At 49.6% G+C, this 17,564-nt stretch overlaps 1 long non-coding RNA gene across 1 annotated transcript; it reads right to left on the bottom strand.

The window, feature by feature from the left end:
- Positions 1-1,342: 1,342 nt before the first annotated feature.
- Positions 1,343-14,341, bottom strand: LOC149123671 (uncharacterized). The gene is made up of 2 exons (XR_016213855.1): positions 3,995-14,341; positions 1,343-3,958 (listed from the first exon to the last, which is right to left on the bottom strand). It is a non-coding gene; the product is annotated as an uncharacterized LOC149123671 (long non-coding RNA).
- Positions 14,342-17,564: the final 3,223 nt, after the last annotated feature.

The following is a 17,564-nucleotide window of genomic DNA, read 5'->3' as shown; positions in this document are numbered from 1 at the left end:
CTCTACTGCTTTCTCAGGCTATAGCAGAGAGCTGGATTGGAAGTGGAACAGCCGGGTCTCGAACCGGCGTCCATATGGGATGCCGGTGCTGCAGGCGGAGGACTAACGTACTGCACCACAGTGCCGGCCCCTGTCTTTCCAGTTTGTTTATTCTCACTGAAAGATAAAAGATGTTTTCTGATATTTTCTTTTAATGAACTTCATTTTTTTAATTTTAATTTTTATTTATTTATTTATTTGACAGGCAGAGTGGACAGTGAGAGAGAGAGACAGAGAGAAAGGTCTTCCTTTGCCGTTGGTTCACCCTCCAATGGCTGCCGTGGGCACGCTGCGGCCGGCGCACCGCGCTGATCCGATGGCAGGAGCCAGGTACTTCTCCTGGTCTCCCATGGGGTGCAGGGCCCAAGCACTTGGGCCATCCTCCACTGTATTGCCTGGCCACAGCAGAGAGCTGGCCTGGAAGAGGGGCAGCCGGGACAGAATCCGGCGCCCCGACCGGGACTAGAACCCGGTGTGCCGGCGCCGCAAGGCAGAGGATTAGCCTAGTGAGCTGCGGTGCCGGCCGAACTTTATTTTTATTTGATGTATTTAAATCCTTGATTTAGCAGTAATGTCATGATTATCATTTTAAATCAGTCTCCATTATTTACTTATTTTTTTTGAAATTTTACTTTTTATTTTATTTGAAAAGCAGAGCAAGGTAGAGAGACATAGATCTTCCCTTCCCTGTTTTACTTTCCAAATGTCCCCAATAGCCAGGGCTGGGTCAGGCAAAAGCCAGGAGCCTGGGTCCCCGATGTGGGCAGCAGAAGCTTGGTCCTTGAGCCATCATTGGCTGCCTCCTAAGGAGCACAGTAGCAAGATGGGAGCCTGGCAGTGAGGCCAGAGCTTTAAGCAGGCACTCCGATATCGGGTGTGGCCATCAAGTAGTGTCTTATACACTGCACCAAATGTTCGCCCCAGCAAGTTATTTTTTGTTTGAGACATAAAGCAAATGAGCAGTAAGTTGTTTTCATTCCATTTATTAAAATTTTTGAAATATCCCCTTTGTCGTAGATTATAGACACTTAATATGTACTTAAATTGGTTTTTGTGCTTTGTTTCTGTGGGGAGCAGCTCGGACTAGACTGTTACTGGAATTAAGACTTATTCTATGCATCTGCTCTCCCACAATATGGCGCTGGGAGAGAAGAAAACAGCTTCCGCACAGCTGCCTCCAGTTCAACCAATTAACTGTAGGACTTGCTCCTGATTGGAGGAGAGCAGCGTACTTGGCGTGTGGGCAGCCGAGTTGGGATTGGCGGAAGAGGACTATAAAGGAGGAGAGAGACGGCACGCACCAGGAACATCTATGGGGAACATCTAGCTGAAGGAACACCCGTGTAGCCCCCAGAGAGCCGGCCGGCGGTGTGCCGCTCCCCTGCGGAAGTGGGGAATGTGGCCAGGGGGAACTGCCCTTCCACGGAGGTGGAAGGGATAGTAGCCAACCCGGGAAGAAGCAGCAGCAAACCCGGGGAGGGCCGAGCAGACGAAAGAACAGCGCAGGGTCCTGTGTCGTTCCTCCACGAAGAGGGGGAGCGACATAATGGTGCCGTGACTCGGATATGAAGCCTAGGCAGCGTTTAGTGTCGTTCCTCCACGAAGAGGGGGAGCGACATAATGGTGCCGTGACTCGGATATGAAGCCTAGGCAGGGTATTGTGTTGCTCCTCCACGAAGAGGGGGAGCGACATAATGGTGCCGTGACTCGGATAGGAAACCTGACTCGGATAGGAAACCTGACTCGGATAGGAAACTTAGGACGGATAGGAAACTTAGGAGAGAAGAAACGGGAAGAACTGGGAAAATATCGGAGAGAGAGACTAGCAAACAGCCAAGGGAAAATACCGGAGAGAGAGACTAGCGAAGAGCCTAGGGGAAAGCCGGACGAGAAAGGTGCCGTAAGAAGCTATTGAAAGCCTAGGCATAGACTTGGATATGGACTGTGGGAAAGAAGTCAGGATTTGAAAGCGAAAGTGAAAGCTTTCATAGACTCGGATGCGGACTATGGCGGGGAAGCTAGGAGATTGAAGGCGAAAGTGAAACCTGGAGGAGGCTTGGACTCGGATACGGACTGTGGGGAGTAGCCAGGAGAAATGAGAGGAATATTGTTGGAGGAAAACTTGGGGAAGCATACCGGGTAGAGAGAAATGTTGGGGAGGATGAAGCCGCGAGTGCAGGCCAAGCCATCTTGGAATTCTTCAAGTCACCCCGGGGAGCAAGAGGCGAAGATCTGGAACCAGAGGCAGAGACGTGGGCCGCCAGAATTCGCCAGGTTAGTCCGGGGAACTTGGACTGAGTGCCGGTGGTGGCGGAAACATTCGCGGAGGCCGCCGCGTGCAGAGAGAGCACGGGGCGTTGGCGCGGGGCCGTGGTGCGGGCGCGAGGTGCGTGGAGACCGCGGAGCGTGCGCGCAGAGCCGGGAACCCGCCGGCGGGGCGAGGCGCCAGGAAGCCGCGCAGAACTGTGAAGCCGCCGCGCGGGGCGGGCGCCGGCGGGGCGAGGCGCCGGGAAGCCGCGCAGAGCCGTGAAGCTGCCGCGGGGCGAGGTGCCGAGAAGCAGCCTCGGGGCGGGCGCCGCCGGAAAGCCGCAGGGATAAGAGAAACAGAAGTTTGGAAGTAAAAGTGAGAGAAATGGGAATGTTGGCAGACAGAAGTAAAATGGGAGAAATAGGAATGCCCGGAGATAGAGAAATAGAGAAATAAAAAGGCCTCCCTACAACACTGCAATGTGAGAGCTTGGATTCGGTCTGCCTAATCAAGTGAGGCGATGAGCACCTGCGGGCAGCTAGCAGCTTATGCACCGCAGGTCACCGAAGACAGGCACGAATTAACATCAGTAAAGCTTCCCCACAATGCAACAATTAGGAGGCTTGGATTCGGTCTGCCTGATTTAAGGCGGTAAGCGCCAGCAAAGCTCGACCAGAGTATGAGCTGCAGGTCACCGAAGATAGGCACAAACCAACACTAATAAGTCTCCCCCACAATAAGGCAATGAGAAGGCTTGGATTCGGTTTGCCTGATAGGTCTTGTAAGTCCCCTGCAGGCAGAGCAGAGCATGCGCTGCAGGGCACCGAACACAGGCACGCATCAGCGCCTAAAAACCTCCTCACAACACGGCGAAGAGAGGACCCGGATTCGGTTTTCCTGATTGATAGGACTTGTAAGAGCCTGTGGCAACTCTAGCAAGTAGAGCAGAGTGTGTGCTGCGGGACACCGAAGACAGGCGCGTATCAACGCCAAAAAAATAAAAAGAAAGGGGGATCTGTGGGGAGCAGCTCGGACTAGACTGTTACTGGAATTAAGACTTATTCTATGCATCTGCTCTCCCACAATATGGCGCTGGGAGAGAAGAAAACAGCTTCCGCACAGCTGCCTCCAGTTCAACCAATTAACTGTAGGACTTGCTCCTGATTGGAGGAGAGCAGCGTACTTGGCGTGTGGGCAGCCGAGTTGGGATTGGCGGAAGAGGACTATAAAGGAGGAGAGAGACGGCACGCACCAGGAACATCTATGGGGAACATCTAGCTGAAGGAACACCCGTGTAGCCCCCAGAGAGCCGGCCGGCGGTGTGCCGCTCCCCTGCGGAAGTGGGGAATGTGGCCAGGGGGAACTGCCCTTCCACGGAGGTGGAAGGGATAGTAGCCAACCCGGGAAGAAGCAGCAGCAAACCCGGGGAGGGCCGAGCAGACGAAAGAACAGCGCAGGGTCCTGTGTCGTTCCTCCACGAAGAGGGGGAGCGACATAATGGTGCCGTGACTCGGATATGAAGCCTAGGCAGCGTTTAGTGTCGTTCCTCCACGAAGAGGGGGAGCGACATAATGGTGCCGTGACTCGGATATGAAGCCTAGGCAGGGTATTGTGTTGCTCCTCCACGAAGAGGGGGAGCGACATAATGGTGCCGTGACTCGGATAGGAAACCTGACTCGGATAGGAAACCTGACTCGGATAGGAAACTTAGGACGGATAGGAAACTTAGGAGAGAAGAAACGGGAAGAACTGGGAAAATATCGGAGAGAGAGACTAGCAAACAGCCAAGGGAAAATACCGGAGAGAGAGACTAGCGAAGAGCCTAGGGGAAAGCCGGACGAGAAAGGTGCCGTAAGAAGCTATTGAAAGCCTAGGCATAGACTTGGATATGGACTGTGGGAAAGAAGTCAGGATTTGAAAGCGAAAGTGAAAGCTTTCATAGACTCGGATGCGGACTATGGCGGGGAAGCTAGGAGATTGAAGGCGAAAGTGAAACCTGGAGGAGGCTTGGACTCGGATACGGACTGTGGGGAGTAGCCAGGAGAAATGAGAGGAATATTGTTGGAGGAAAACTTGGGGAAGCATACCGGGTAGAGAGAAATGTTGGGGAGGATGAAGCCGCGAGTGCAGGCCAAGCCATCTTGGAATTCTTCAAGTCACCCCGGGGAGCAAGAGGCGAAGATCTGGAACCAGAGGCAGAGACGTGGGCCGCCAGAATTCGCCAGGTTAGTCCGGGGAACTTGGACTGAGTGCCGGTGGTGGCGGAAACATTCGCGGAGGCCGCCGCGTGCAGAGAGAGCACGGGGCGTTGGCGCGGGGCCGTGGTGCGGGCGCGAGGTGCGTGGAGACCGCGGAGCGTGCGCGCAGAGCCGGGAACCCGCCGGCGGGGCGAGGCGCCAGGAAGCCGCGCAGAACTGTGAAGCCGCCGCGCGGGGCGGGCGCCGGCGGGGCGAGGCGCCGGGAAGCCGCGCAGAGCCGTGAAGCTGCCGCGGGGCGAGGTGCCGAGAAGCAGCCTCGGGGCGGGCGCCGCCGGAAAGCCGCAGGGATAAGAGAAACAGAAGTTTGGAAGTAAAAGTGAGAGAAATGGGAATGTTGGCAGACAGAAGTAAAATGGGAGAAATAGGAATGCCCGGAGATAGAGAAATAGAGAAATAAAAAGGCCTCCCTACAACACTGCAATGTGAGAGCTTGGATTCGGTCTGCCTAATCAAGTGAGGCGATGAGCACCTGCGGGCAGCTAGCAGCTTATGCACCGCAGGTCACCGAAGACAGGCACGAATTAACATCAGTAAAGCTTCCCCACAATGCAACAATTAGGAGGCTTGGATTCGGTCTGCCTGATTTAAGGCGGTAAGCGCCAGCAAAGCTCGACCAGAGTATGAGCTGCAGGTCACCGAAGATAGGCACAAACCAACACTAATAAGTCTCCCCCACAATAAGGCAATGAGAAGGCTTGGATTCGGTTTGCCTGATAGGTCTTGTAAGTCCCCTGCAGGCAGAGCAGAGCATGCGCTGCAGGGCACCGAACACAGGCACGCATCAGCGCCTAAAAACCTCCTCACAACACGGCGAAGAGAGGACCCGGATTCGGTTTTCCTGATTGATAGGACTTGTAAGAGCCTGTGGCAACTCTAGCAAGTAGAGCAGAGTGTGTGCTGCGGGACACCGAAGACAGGCGCGTATCAACGCCAAAAAAATAAAAAGAAAGGGGGATCTGTGGGGAGCAGCTCGGACTAGACTGTTACTGGAATTAAGACTTATTCTATGCATCTGCTCTCCCACAATATGGCGCTGGGAGAGAAGAAAACAGCTTCCGCACAGCTGCCTCCAGTTCAACCAATTAACTGTAGGACTTGCTCCTGATTGGAGGAGAGCAGCGTACTTGGCGTGTGGGCAGCCGAGTTGGGATTGGCGGAAGAGGACTATAAAGGAGGAGAGAGACGGCACGCACCAGGAACATCTATGGGGAACATCTAGCTGAAGGAACACCCGTGTAGCCCCCAGAGAGCCGGCCGGCGGTGTGCCGCTCCCCTGCGGAAGTGGGGAATGTGGCCAGGGGGAACTGCCCTTCCACGGAGGTGGAAGGGATAGTAGCCAACCCGGGAAGAAGCAGCAGCAAACCCGGGGAGGGCCGAGCAGACGAAAGAACAGCGCAGGGTCCTGTGTCGTTCCTCCACGAAGAGGGGGAGCGACATAATGGTGCCGTGACTCGGATATGAAGCCTAGGCAGCGTTTAGTGTCGTTCCTCCACGAAGAGGGGGAGCGACATAATGGTGCCGTGACTCGGATATGAAGCCTAGGCAGGGTATTGTGTTGCTCCTCCACGAAGAGGGGGAGCGACATAATGGTGCCGTGACTCGGATAGGAAACCTGACTCGGATAGGAAACCTGACTCGGATAGGAAACTTAGGACGGATAGGAAACTTAGGAGAGAAGAAACGGGAAGAACTGGGAAAATATCGGAGAGAGAGACTAGCAAACAGCCAAGGGAAAATACCGGAGAGAGAGACTAGCGAAGAGCCTAGGGGAAAGCCGGACGAGAAAGGTGCCGTAAGAAGCTATTGAAAGCCTAGGCATAGACTTGGATATGGACTGTGGGAAAGAAGTCAGGATTTGAAAGCGAAAGTGAAAGCTTTCATAGACTCGGATGCGGACTATGGCGGGGAAGCTAGGAGATTGAAGGCGAAAGTGAAACCTGGAGGAGGCTTGGACTCGGATACGGACTGTGGGGAGTAGCCAGGAGAAATGAGAGGAATATTGTTGGAGGAAAACTTGGGGAAGCATACCGGGTAGAGAGAAATGTTGGGGAGGATGAAGCCGCGAGTGCAGGCCAAGCCATCTTGGAATTCTTCAAGTCACCCCGGGGAGCAAGAGGCGAAGATCTGGAACCAGAGGCAGAGACGTGGGCCGCCAGAATTCGCCAGGTTAGTCCGGGGAACTTGGACTGAGTGCCGGTGGTGGCGGAAACATTCGCGGAGGCCGCCGCGTGCAGAGAGAGCACGGGGCGTTGGCGCGGGGCCGTGGTGCGGGCGCGAGGTGCGTGGAGACCGCGGAGCGTGCGCGCAGAGCCGGGAACCCGCCGGCGGGGCGAGGCGCCAGGAAGCCGCGCAGAACTGTGAAGCCGCCGCGCGGGGCGGGCGCCGGCGGGGCGAGGCGCCGGGAAGCCGCGCAGAGCCGTGAAGCTGCCGCGGGGCGAGGTGCCGAGAAGCAGCCTCGGGGCGGGCGCCGCCGGAAAGCCGCAGGGATAAGAGAAACAGAAGTTTGGAAGTAAAAGTGAGAGAAATGGGAATGTTGGCAGACAGAAGTAAAATGGGAGAAATAGGAATGCCCGGAGATAGAGAAATAGAGAAATAAAAAGGCCTCCCTACAACACTGCAATGTGAGAGCTTGGATTCGGTCTGCCTAATCAAGTGAGGCGATGAGCACCTGCGGGCAGCTAGCAGCTTATGCACCGCAGGTCACCGAAGACAGGCACGAATTAACATCAGTAAAGCTTCCCCACAATGCAACAATTAGGAGGCTTGGATTCGGTCTGCCTGATTTAAGGCGGTAAGCGCCAGCAAAGCTCGACCAGAGTATGAGCTGCAGGTCACCGAAGATAGGCACAAACCAACACTAATAAGTCTCCCCCACAATAAGGCAATGAGAAGGCTTGGATTCGGTTTGCCTGATAGGTCTTGTAAGTCCCCTGCAGGCAGAGCAGAGCATGCGCTGCAGGGCACCGAACACAGGCACGCATCAGCGCCTAAAAACCTCCTCACAACACGGCGAAGAGAGGACCCGGATTCGGTTTTCCTGATTGATAGGACTTGTAAGAGCCTGTGGCAACTCTAGCAAGTAGAGCAGAGTGTGTGCTGCGGGACACCGAAGACAGGCGCGTATCAACGCCAAAAAAATAAAAAGAAAGGGGGATCTGTGGGGAGCAGCTCGGACTAGACTGTTACTGGAATTAAGACTTATTCTATGCATCTGCTCTCCCACAATATGGCGCTGGGAGAGAAGAAAACAGCTTCCGCACAGCTGCCTCCAGTTCAACCAATTAACTGTAGGACTTGCTCCTGATTGGAGGAGAGCAGCGTACTTGGCGTGTGGGCAGCCGAGTTGGGATTGGCGGAAGAGGACTATAAAGGAGGAGAGAGACGGCACGCACCAGGAACATCTATGGGGAACATCTAGCTGAAGGAACACCCGTGCAGCCCCCAGAGAGCCGGCCGGCGGTGTGCCGCTCCCCTGCGGAAGTGGGGAATGTGGCCAGGGGGAACTGCCCTTCCACGGAGGTGGAAGGGATAGTAGCCAACCCGGGAAGAAGCAGCAGCAAACCCGGGGAGGGCCGAGCAGACGAAAGAACAGCGCAGGGTCCTGTGTCGTTCCTCCACGAAGAGGGGGAGCGACATAATGGTGCCGTGACTCGGATATGAAGCCTAGGCAGCGTTTAGTGTCGTTCCTCCACGAAGAGGGGGAGCGACATAATGGTGCCGTGACTCGGATATGAAGCCTAGGCAGGGTCTTGTGTCGTTCCCCCACGAAGAGGGGGAGCGACATAATGGTGCCGTGACTCGGATATGAAGCCTAGGCAGGGCTTAGTGTCGTTCCTCCACAAAGAGGGGGAGCGACAGTTTCACAGGCAGATTTGTCTAGTTCTGTATACTTTCTTATATTTCCATCCTTATTATTGTAAGTTGGGAGGCTTGTGACCCCAAAGTTCCTGGGAGACAGAAATGATTTGTTAAAGTCTGCTGGTCCCCAGAGGAGAGTGCACACTCTTGGACACAGTGCTTTTGTTAGGGGAAAATGGGGGTTTCACACACTCGGGAGGAAATTCTTACACTCATTAACTAAAACTTAGGGTTATGAAATCATTTCTAGTGGGACAGAAAGTTGTCCCCAGAATTTAAATCCTTGTTGGCACTCACGTGCCGATAGCATCCTCGGAGGAGAGCCCGGTGGCTTAGTTCACCCCTCTCCTTGCGGCTCTGCCTAGCCTTTTCAGCTACTGACTCGGGAAGGGAGCACCTGCCTCCGGAGGAGCTGTTCCTGTTAAATCTTCAGACCTTAAAGGGCAGTGGGAAGCGTTGCGTTCTCCCAGCAGGAGAGTCGACACGGAGTGTAGGTGTGAATTTCAGGCAGCTGATTGTTGGAATCCACAAGCCAGGCGTTGTAAATAATTCACTGGGTGCAGGAAATCTGCATATGAGGATGAAATGTCATTTATAACTCATAGGGTATTGGCTGGGCTGGGAACAACTTTCCAACCCCTTCAACTCATTAAGTGCTGCTAAGGAAGAGAGAATATAGATGATGTAGAATAAACTCCCCACAGTAAGCCCGTCACTGGTATGGACTAGTTAGCAATACTGAAACTGAAAATAAAACTCAAGGATACGCCTGCATAATCACCCAGCTCTCCATAAACCTGATGCTTTGTGGGGTTAGTTTGGCTCTGCCTCTCTTCCCAAGGTGCTTCTAGGCCTGTTCTTCACTAAAATCCCTCAGCAGTCCTGGAGAAACATTGGCTGTGGTATGTTCTCATGAAGTGGTGCAAAGAGAATATATAATGCTCCAATTAAGAACTTAGCTGCCTGCACTCTGGACTCTCACACAGACGACTGGTGGAGAAACGGGATGGTCTTTGTAATGAGCTCCTCTCTGTCTTTATTAAATATTGATTGAATAGGGAAGAAATTCAATTTCCAAACAGAGTTTAAGTTTTATTCCTAGGTGTTTGGTAGTAACGCTTTTATTTTCCAGTTTGTTTGTTCTATTTTGAGGATAAGGACCATGAGTATCTCTGGAGTCTGCTCTATCCTTGAGCTGGTAGCTGGACTTAGCTGCTCAGGTGATGGGGTATTTTCTGAGTGAGTCTGGGCGTGGTTGGAAAATACAAAAGGTGCAGTGGGAGAACAGGAGTTTTTCATCTATGGAAGAAAACATAAAATTAGTACGGCTAGTAGTTTGAATATAAGCCTCTGAAAGCGTTTCCAGCCAATGGCACCTTTACCTTATACACAGAGACCTTAATTAAGCACAACTGTAATAGCTCTAGAAATGAACTCAAGGAAGGGCTGGCGTTTCCTGGCTTGCTTCCCGAGAGACTTCCTTCCTGGAAGATCAGGAGAGAGGCGTTACGAAGTGGTGTGCACTGCAGCTCGACCTGGCGAGATGCCCGTCCTGTCTCGGGGAGGACGGAGCTGGGGCCGGCAGCCGGCTGCCTGGTCTTTCTGCTCCTCTGTGGCCCACTGTTGCATCACTGGGGCGGGGGGATTCATTTCTTCTGGCCCATTTTCCTCCTCTTCTGGCCCAGTGTAGCTTAATAGCTACGCAGTGTCCATGCTGTCCCAGATGGCCATGAATTGATTGCTGGTGTCTTTTTTGAAATCGCCAAGGTATTCCTTTACCCATGTGTTGCCGGGATTCCTCTGCAGTAGCAGTCACATAGAAGAGTGTTATTCGCATTCAAAACTGGGACAGGAGATACTTAGAGCTGCAGTTCACAATGTCTGCTTTCTCGAGCTTCATGTTACAAGCAACTTTTTATTGACAAATTTGTTTAAAATAACTGATTTTTACACATTCAAGGTCATGTTTCAGAAAGAGAGTTAAACATTTTAAGAAAGATTTATTTATATACTTTGAAAGTCAGAGTTATAGAGAGACAGAGATCTTCTGTCTGCTGCTTCACTCTCCAGATGATTGCAATGGCCAGGGCTGGGCCAGGCTGAAGCCAGGAGCCAGGGGCTTCCTCTGGGTCTCCCATGTGGGTAGCAGGGGTCCCAAACATGGGACCATCTCATGCTGCTTTTCCCAGGCCATTAGCAGATACCTGGATTGGAAGTAGAGCAGATGGGACATGAGCCAGTTCCCATATGGGATGCTGACTTTTCAGGTGGCATCTTTACTGACCACACCACAATACTGGCCCTGAATTTTTTTTTTTTTTTTTTACAAAAGTTGTTATGTAAAAACAACTTTTGAGACATAATTGGTAATATTTTTTTAAGTGTCAGTATAAATTAAAAGCAGATTCAGAGAGAAGTCTGTGACACTGAGCTCCCTATTAATTTGAGAGCACTAGATTGGATTATTTCTTGGCTGCTTATGACTTTAAAATATAGTACGTCAAAGTCGGCTTAGTTATCAAAGAGATGTGTGACCAGTATGGTTCATTTCAGAGTTCCGATGTGGTTTCAGTGTATGGATCACTCACTGAATTTTTCGTTTTCAAAAATATATTTGACAATGTGCTAACAAAATTTTCTCAAGTCATACCATATGTCATTGGCTTAACAGAGATTACAACTCACATGTAGTAAGTTCTGTGCCTTTTGTCCTGAATTTCACAGTCTCCTAAGAAAGCATATTGACTGATAATTGACTGAGAGACCATAAACAAAAGCATTCTATCAATGGAAATCGCTCAAGGAGTTAGCCATTTGAATGTGGGAGCCTGGAGTTAAATTTGACTTGGCATTCTTACTCTTTCTCAGAAAGAAAAAGAAGCAAACAGCAGGTCAAATATGTGATCCCCCACAGGACTCTGTCCAGCACTCCTCTGGCTGATTTGTAGATGCATTTTCAAGAATGGAAAAGTGAAAGAGAATGATTTCCATAACAGAAGCTGACAAATGAAAAAGTAGTTAATGTGGGCTTTATCCTTCCTGTGGCTGATGACTCTCTCTGGTAGCAAATTAAGTGCATAGAGAGGGACATTACCTTTTTCATGTTATTAAGGGGCAGGGAGCCACAGAAGAGAGAGCTCAGTAGCACCTGCGATTAACTAGAGGAAGCCAATGTGTCAGTGGTTTTAGTTAGAGGAGGTTTCCCCTCCCCCTTTCCACCCCAGGATCCATCTACATGGTAAAATAGGACTCGGCACCATTGAATAATTCAGGATGGAGCTTCCTGTAGCTGAATGTGGTCATTCTTAGGGCCAGAACTTGACTGATGATGGGGAAACTGGATTAGCCTCATCATGGGAGTATTAAGTTGAGAAACTGTATGTACTTAGCCATCCTTCTGTTTCAAAGATAGAGCTACTTGGGTTGTCTCACATTTGCATTTTAATAGTCTACCTGCTAATAGGCCTCTAACCTTGAGACAGTCAGGTATTGAGGCAAAAGCAGAAAGATGGGATTTCTTAATGCTGTTAAAGTCTTTATTCCAGTTATAAAGAGGTGGAAGTGGTGGATTTAATTATTGTTGAAATATATGTCATTGCATCTCAACTACCAAATCAGAGTCTGTCTTCCTTTGTTTTTAAATTCCAAATTGTCTTCAACATACAACTTTGGTAATTAGAGCTACTCTGTGTATCATTCACAGATGAGTGAGAATTTTCAAATAATTAGATTAGAATTAAATGCGCTTCAGTCAGGTCTCTACTGTAGATTAAATCATGCTTAGTATTGCAAAAGGGTCATCAGGAAGCATTCTGAGAGGCGGAAGCCTGGGAGGAAAGGTGCTTGTCTGGATGATTCCTCTCTTTACTTCTACACTTGTGCTACATTTGAAGTGGTTATCCAGGCATTAATAAAAATCAGCCAGGTTGGAGCTGATGGAGCAGAAGGGGAATTTGGGGAGCCACCCTGGTCCCTAACTGCAGGTCTCTCTGCTGTGAATCCGTGGGCCCTGTCTGCGTCCTTAGGACCGCTTTTCCACAAATACCACCACTGCTGGTTGTGAGAGGGAGGTACTTCTGTAGGAAAATCAGCAGAATCACAGTGAAGCTTCGTTAAGGGGAATCTTAAGAGCGTGTACAAATCCGAATACAAATACAAATACAAATACAAATACAATACAAATCCGAAAGCCAACTTGAGCTCCCATGAGAAACTTCCAGAAAGATGAAAAGTTTGTAGTCACTAAGGAATATGTGGAATTCCTAATGGCAATGCATTGTATGACATTCTGTGTAAAACTTGGAACCCCGAGAGGTGTTACAGGTCACTTTATGTGATTCTGTTAAATTGAGAAAATTGCTGGATAAAGCAGAGAGCACAGCAACAGTATTTGGAGGATGCTGAAACCAATTCTCTTGCCCTCTGTGATTCCGAGGCTCCTGCTGTGGGAGCCGCTTGTTCATGCAGGAGCTGAGGTGAGCATAGACGGGGAGCAGAGAGAGTGGAGAGGATCAGGTGGGAAAGTCTCTGTGACCAGGGAGACTAAGACAGCCATTGTCTCTGACCCGAGAGTGTGGGAAAGGAGAGAAGAAATCAAACATGACAGGAATATCTAGGGAGGTGCAGGGCATCCCGAGAACTCTGGGGCTGTATGCCCAAGTGTCCATCTGAAGTCTTTGGGAAAAGCCTTTAGTCAGCCAGCTTGCATGCCGAGAAGGAAATAAGATTTTGAGAAGATTGAGAAGGAAATAAGATTGTGGGAAGATCGGTACTGACGGCTGTTTTTGCAACAGCTCTTCAGTGCCTGGCTTGTGAGAACACAACTGGGCTTTCTTTTCCACTCCTGCACATTGTCTTTTGAAGTATCTAACCCCATAGAGACTCTGGACACCCCACTGCCTACGATACTGATACCTTAGTATTATTAGGCAAGTAATGCAGGTAATTCTGACCTGTGGACCCCTGAAAGCTTCCCAGAGATCCCTAGAGGGCCCCAGAATACACTTTGAGAACCACTTTGACCATGGTTGGGGTTGAGGCAAGCCACAGGGGACTGGGGCTTCACTGCTGTATCAAACAGCTGGGATCTGGACTCCTTGCCAGGGCCTTGTGACCCCCAATGGGTCCAAGAAGGTGACCTCCATCCAGACCCCTGGTTTCAGAGAGGTCAGAGTAGTAACTGCCCAGGGGAGACCAGCAGGCCACCGTAGCAAGCTGTGGGAGCCAGAGGAGTCCTGGGGGAGGCGTGAGGAGGAGGGAGACAGACATGTGACTCAGTGGCCATGTCAAAGCTGCCATTTAGATATCTCTGGCCAGGATAAACACTGGCTGAATATTTAGCTCCTGGTTTTTAAATCCAAGGGTACTGAGCTGGTATGGCCGCTTTAAAAACCAATTGGCAGTTCTTCAGACTGCAGAATTACTGTATAATGCAGCAGCACCATTCTGAGGGTTACACTGTCCCCAAGATAAATGAGAGCATCCATCCACATAACTCACACCCATTATTCAAAGAAGTCAAGGGACAGAAAGGACCCAAATGTCCATCAGCTAATGAGAGAACAACAAAATGTGCTCTATCCATATAGTGAAATATAACTCAACTACCAAAAAAGGGATGAAGTATTGGCACATGCTACAACCTGAAAACTTCAAGAACATTAAGCTTAAGTTAGAGCCACACAAAACCACGTGCTATGTGGTTCAGTTTATGTGGAATGTCCACGAGGGGTCAAGTCATGGAGACAGTGCAGACTGGGCGAGAAGCAGTGGCTGCTGCCAGGTCATTTCAGGACCCAGGCTAAGCTGCAGGCTTCTCTGTGGGGAAATGAAAATGCTCTAGATGGAGTAATGGTCACCCAACAGTGTGACTGTATTAAAAACCACGGAATCAAACATCTAGGGTTTCTTCTATGGTCTGTAAATTATACTTCAGTCAGTGGTCCTTAGTTTGTTAAGTGAGGACTTGAGAATTTAATGAAGACTGAGCTTTCACTAATTAATAGGTTTTACTGCAAGATCAGTTCAGTTAGAAAATTAAAATACTACATTTAAAATAAAAGAAATGCTTTTTCCTTGCAAGTTCCCCAAAAAAAAAATGTTTCATAGAGCTTTCAAATGCTGTTGTCCCCCCGAACCTCTGTAACCCTGGAGAACTTGATGCGAGTGTCAGAGTTCTGAGAAACTCAGAGATGATCTTTCTTGACACTGAGTAAAAAGAGGCTTTTATTGATTTATGTGCAAAGAGAAAAAACTTGGAGGTAGAGTTAGGAGATAAATGTGTTCATTTAGAAAAAGACCATTTAATTTAAAGGGGCCCGAAGAGGGAGGGCAGCCCCGTGAGCTTCCTGGGACTGAATGTTGTGCTGGGCGCGGTCACGAACCTGCCCCTAGTTCTCCCACTGATTGCGGAGGTCAGCCGGGCCCCTGCAGGGCACTGAGCAGAGTGCTCTGAGGAGTCACTTCGCTAAAGCCCAAACAGGAGGAGGCGGTGGGGAGTGGACTTGGGCCCAGGAGTATCTCCTCGGTGCCGTGCTCTTTGCCTTGCGCTTGGCAGCCAGCAGATACGTGTGGACGACAGCTCTGGCTTGTCTCTTTCAGGAGAGAATAGTGGATTAAATGAACTGTGCTTGTGTTCACCTGTGTTCTCAAAGCTGAGGTTTGATTGGCTTACATACTTCTACCTCAGTAAGTGAGGTTAACTTCTCATCTTACGTATTTTAAGGAGACAAGAGGAATGAAGTCCAGATTCATTTTACTGATGGCCTTAATCCATGGAGACACCTTCATTCTAGTGGTAGGCTTTAGGAATGCAGAGGGAGCACCATCAGTTTGTTAGTTGCTGTATATTAATGGTTTCATCCTTTAGTTTTCATATCCACCTATTATTCAGATGGAAACGGTTGTATGCAACTGTGGGGAGCAACTGGGAGCAACTCGGACTAGACTAAGTTACTGGAATTAAGACTTATTCTATGCATCTGCTCTCCCACAATATGGCACTGAGAAGGGAGAAACAGCTTCTACACAGCTGCCTCCAGTTCAACCAATAAACTGTAGGACCTACTCCTGATTGGAGGAGAGCAGCGTACTCGGCGTGTGGGTAGCAGAGTTGGGATTGGTGGAAGAGGATTATCAAGGAGGAGAGAGACGGCATGCACCAGGAACATCTATCTGAAGGAACACCTGTGCAGCCCCCGAGAGAGCCAGCCGGCGGTGTGCTGCTCCCCCGCGGAAGTGGGGAAAGTGGCCAGGGGGAACCGCCCTTCCACGGAGGTGGAAGGGACGGTAGCCAACCCGGGAAGAACCAGCAGCAAACCCGGGGAGGGCCGAGCAGACAAAAGAACAGCGCAGGGTCCTGTGTCGTTCCTCCACGAAGACGGGGAGCGACAGCAACATATTACTTGAAGGGAAAATTTGGCCATGTTAGCTCTGCTTCATTTAATAATGCAGACGTGAAGATCATCCACAGTTGTAAATGATGCTTTTGGATACTCTTGCAAATAAGCAATCAGATGGCACTTCTGAGTAGCTAGGCAAACTCATACCATTATATAGATCATCCAGCACTTCAAAACTGGCAAATACAATCAAGATTCTTATTAGCGACAGCATTTTATTAGAGATGTCTATGTGAGAACTAAGAGTGAAATCCTTTTTTCTTTTTCTGACATTAAATTTCACAGTTACCTCACACGTACAGGCTGAAGCAGTGTTATTTTTACCAGAACTCATGCATACACCTAAGCATGTCTAATGGGCGACATAGTTTAATCAGTGGAGAAGAGCAGATTTCTGGCAGTGTTGATGGGGTATGGTTAGAATTCAGCACTTCGGAGTTTCACAACAGTAATGTTCCTGCATGAAGTAGAGAATGACTTTTCCTCCAATTAACGGGATTGCTGAAGTTTCTGAAAATTTCGGAAGCCTCTCAGTACATTTATGACCATTTCTGCCCCATTTCTATATCTTTGAAGTCTTGTGCATAGTAAGATAATTAATATCATTGTGATAAATGAATGTTAATCATAGCACAAATGTATATGCATTTCTAAAGTGTCAGGCTTGAGTTCTGTGATACTTGGTTGACCTCATTATGTCTGTGACATGAAAGCAGGAGGAGCCCAGAGCAATGTTTACAGCATATGGTGTTTCTAAGAGACAGCCAAAAGGTTATGGAGGAAAAGGGATAGACGATTCAGATATATTTGGAAAATTATGGATTAAACATAGTCAATTTCTTTCTTGAATGCAGGACTTCAGTTTATTGCAGAGGCGTCAATAAACTGCTGTATACTGAGAATTACCCAGAGAAACATACAGCTGCAACGTGTTGCAGACTTAGTTGATTCCAGAAGTTTCTTTCCTTCACCCATAAGCCCCAACCTCTCATTTTTCTCCTCTCTCCCCCCTCCACTCTATAGAGGCGCTCAGGGACTAGTGTTTGATTAGTTTCAGAAATGATGGATTAGATTATATTCCAGACTTATGAAAGTGGGTGCCCATGCACTTTTGTGGATTTGAACATTTTCATTTTTATTCCCTAATTTACCCAAGGGGTGTACTTCCTTAAAGACCAGAGACTGGGGGCCCATCTCATTTTGGTCACTGACTGGTGACATCTTGGCCAAGTCACTTAACTCTCTGAGCTTCAGATTCCATTCTGGGGAACATGAATGAGAACTGTGAAGAAATGTGAAAGAAGTCATATGTGGACTAGGGCTTTATATATACGCTACTCGCTGTGTAGGGGAGATGCCGCTGTTCATAGTGCCTGCCACTGTGCAGTGGGCCCTCAAGTGCGCTGCAAGGCCTCCGTCCCCTCCAAGTATTGGCACTGCATTCTGCATTCTGCCCTGCTGAGGTTTGGAATGTGCAAGCTGGAGGGCTTTGCTTTCAGCCTTGACTTGGATGGGGTGTCCTTCTCCCTGAGAAAGAACAAGACCACTGCTGATGGTGTGCTGATGTATTTCAGTGACTCCGGGCTTCTCATCTGTGGCTTTGCCACAGTAGCGCTCTACATTCTGCCCTGTCAGAAGCAGAGTTACTGCACCTGAGCATAGCCAGTTATTGTGAAGTTGCTTCTTCAGGTTCAAGGTTGTCTACTCTGGGTGCACAGTAGACCCCCTTGTCTGAGGGGGACCCGTTCATCCACATGTGGA

Source organism: Oryctolagus cuniculus, chromosome 10 (genome assembly GCF_051225735.1).
Source record: "Oryctolagus cuniculus isolate XC-2025 breed Fujian yellow rabbit chromosome 10, ASM5122573v1, whole genome shotgun sequence".
In the NCBI taxonomy this organism is placed as follows: Eukaryota; Metazoa; Chordata; class Mammalia; order Lagomorpha; family Leporidae; genus Oryctolagus; species Oryctolagus cuniculus.
This window is presented reverse-complemented; position numbering and strand designations above follow the sequence as displayed.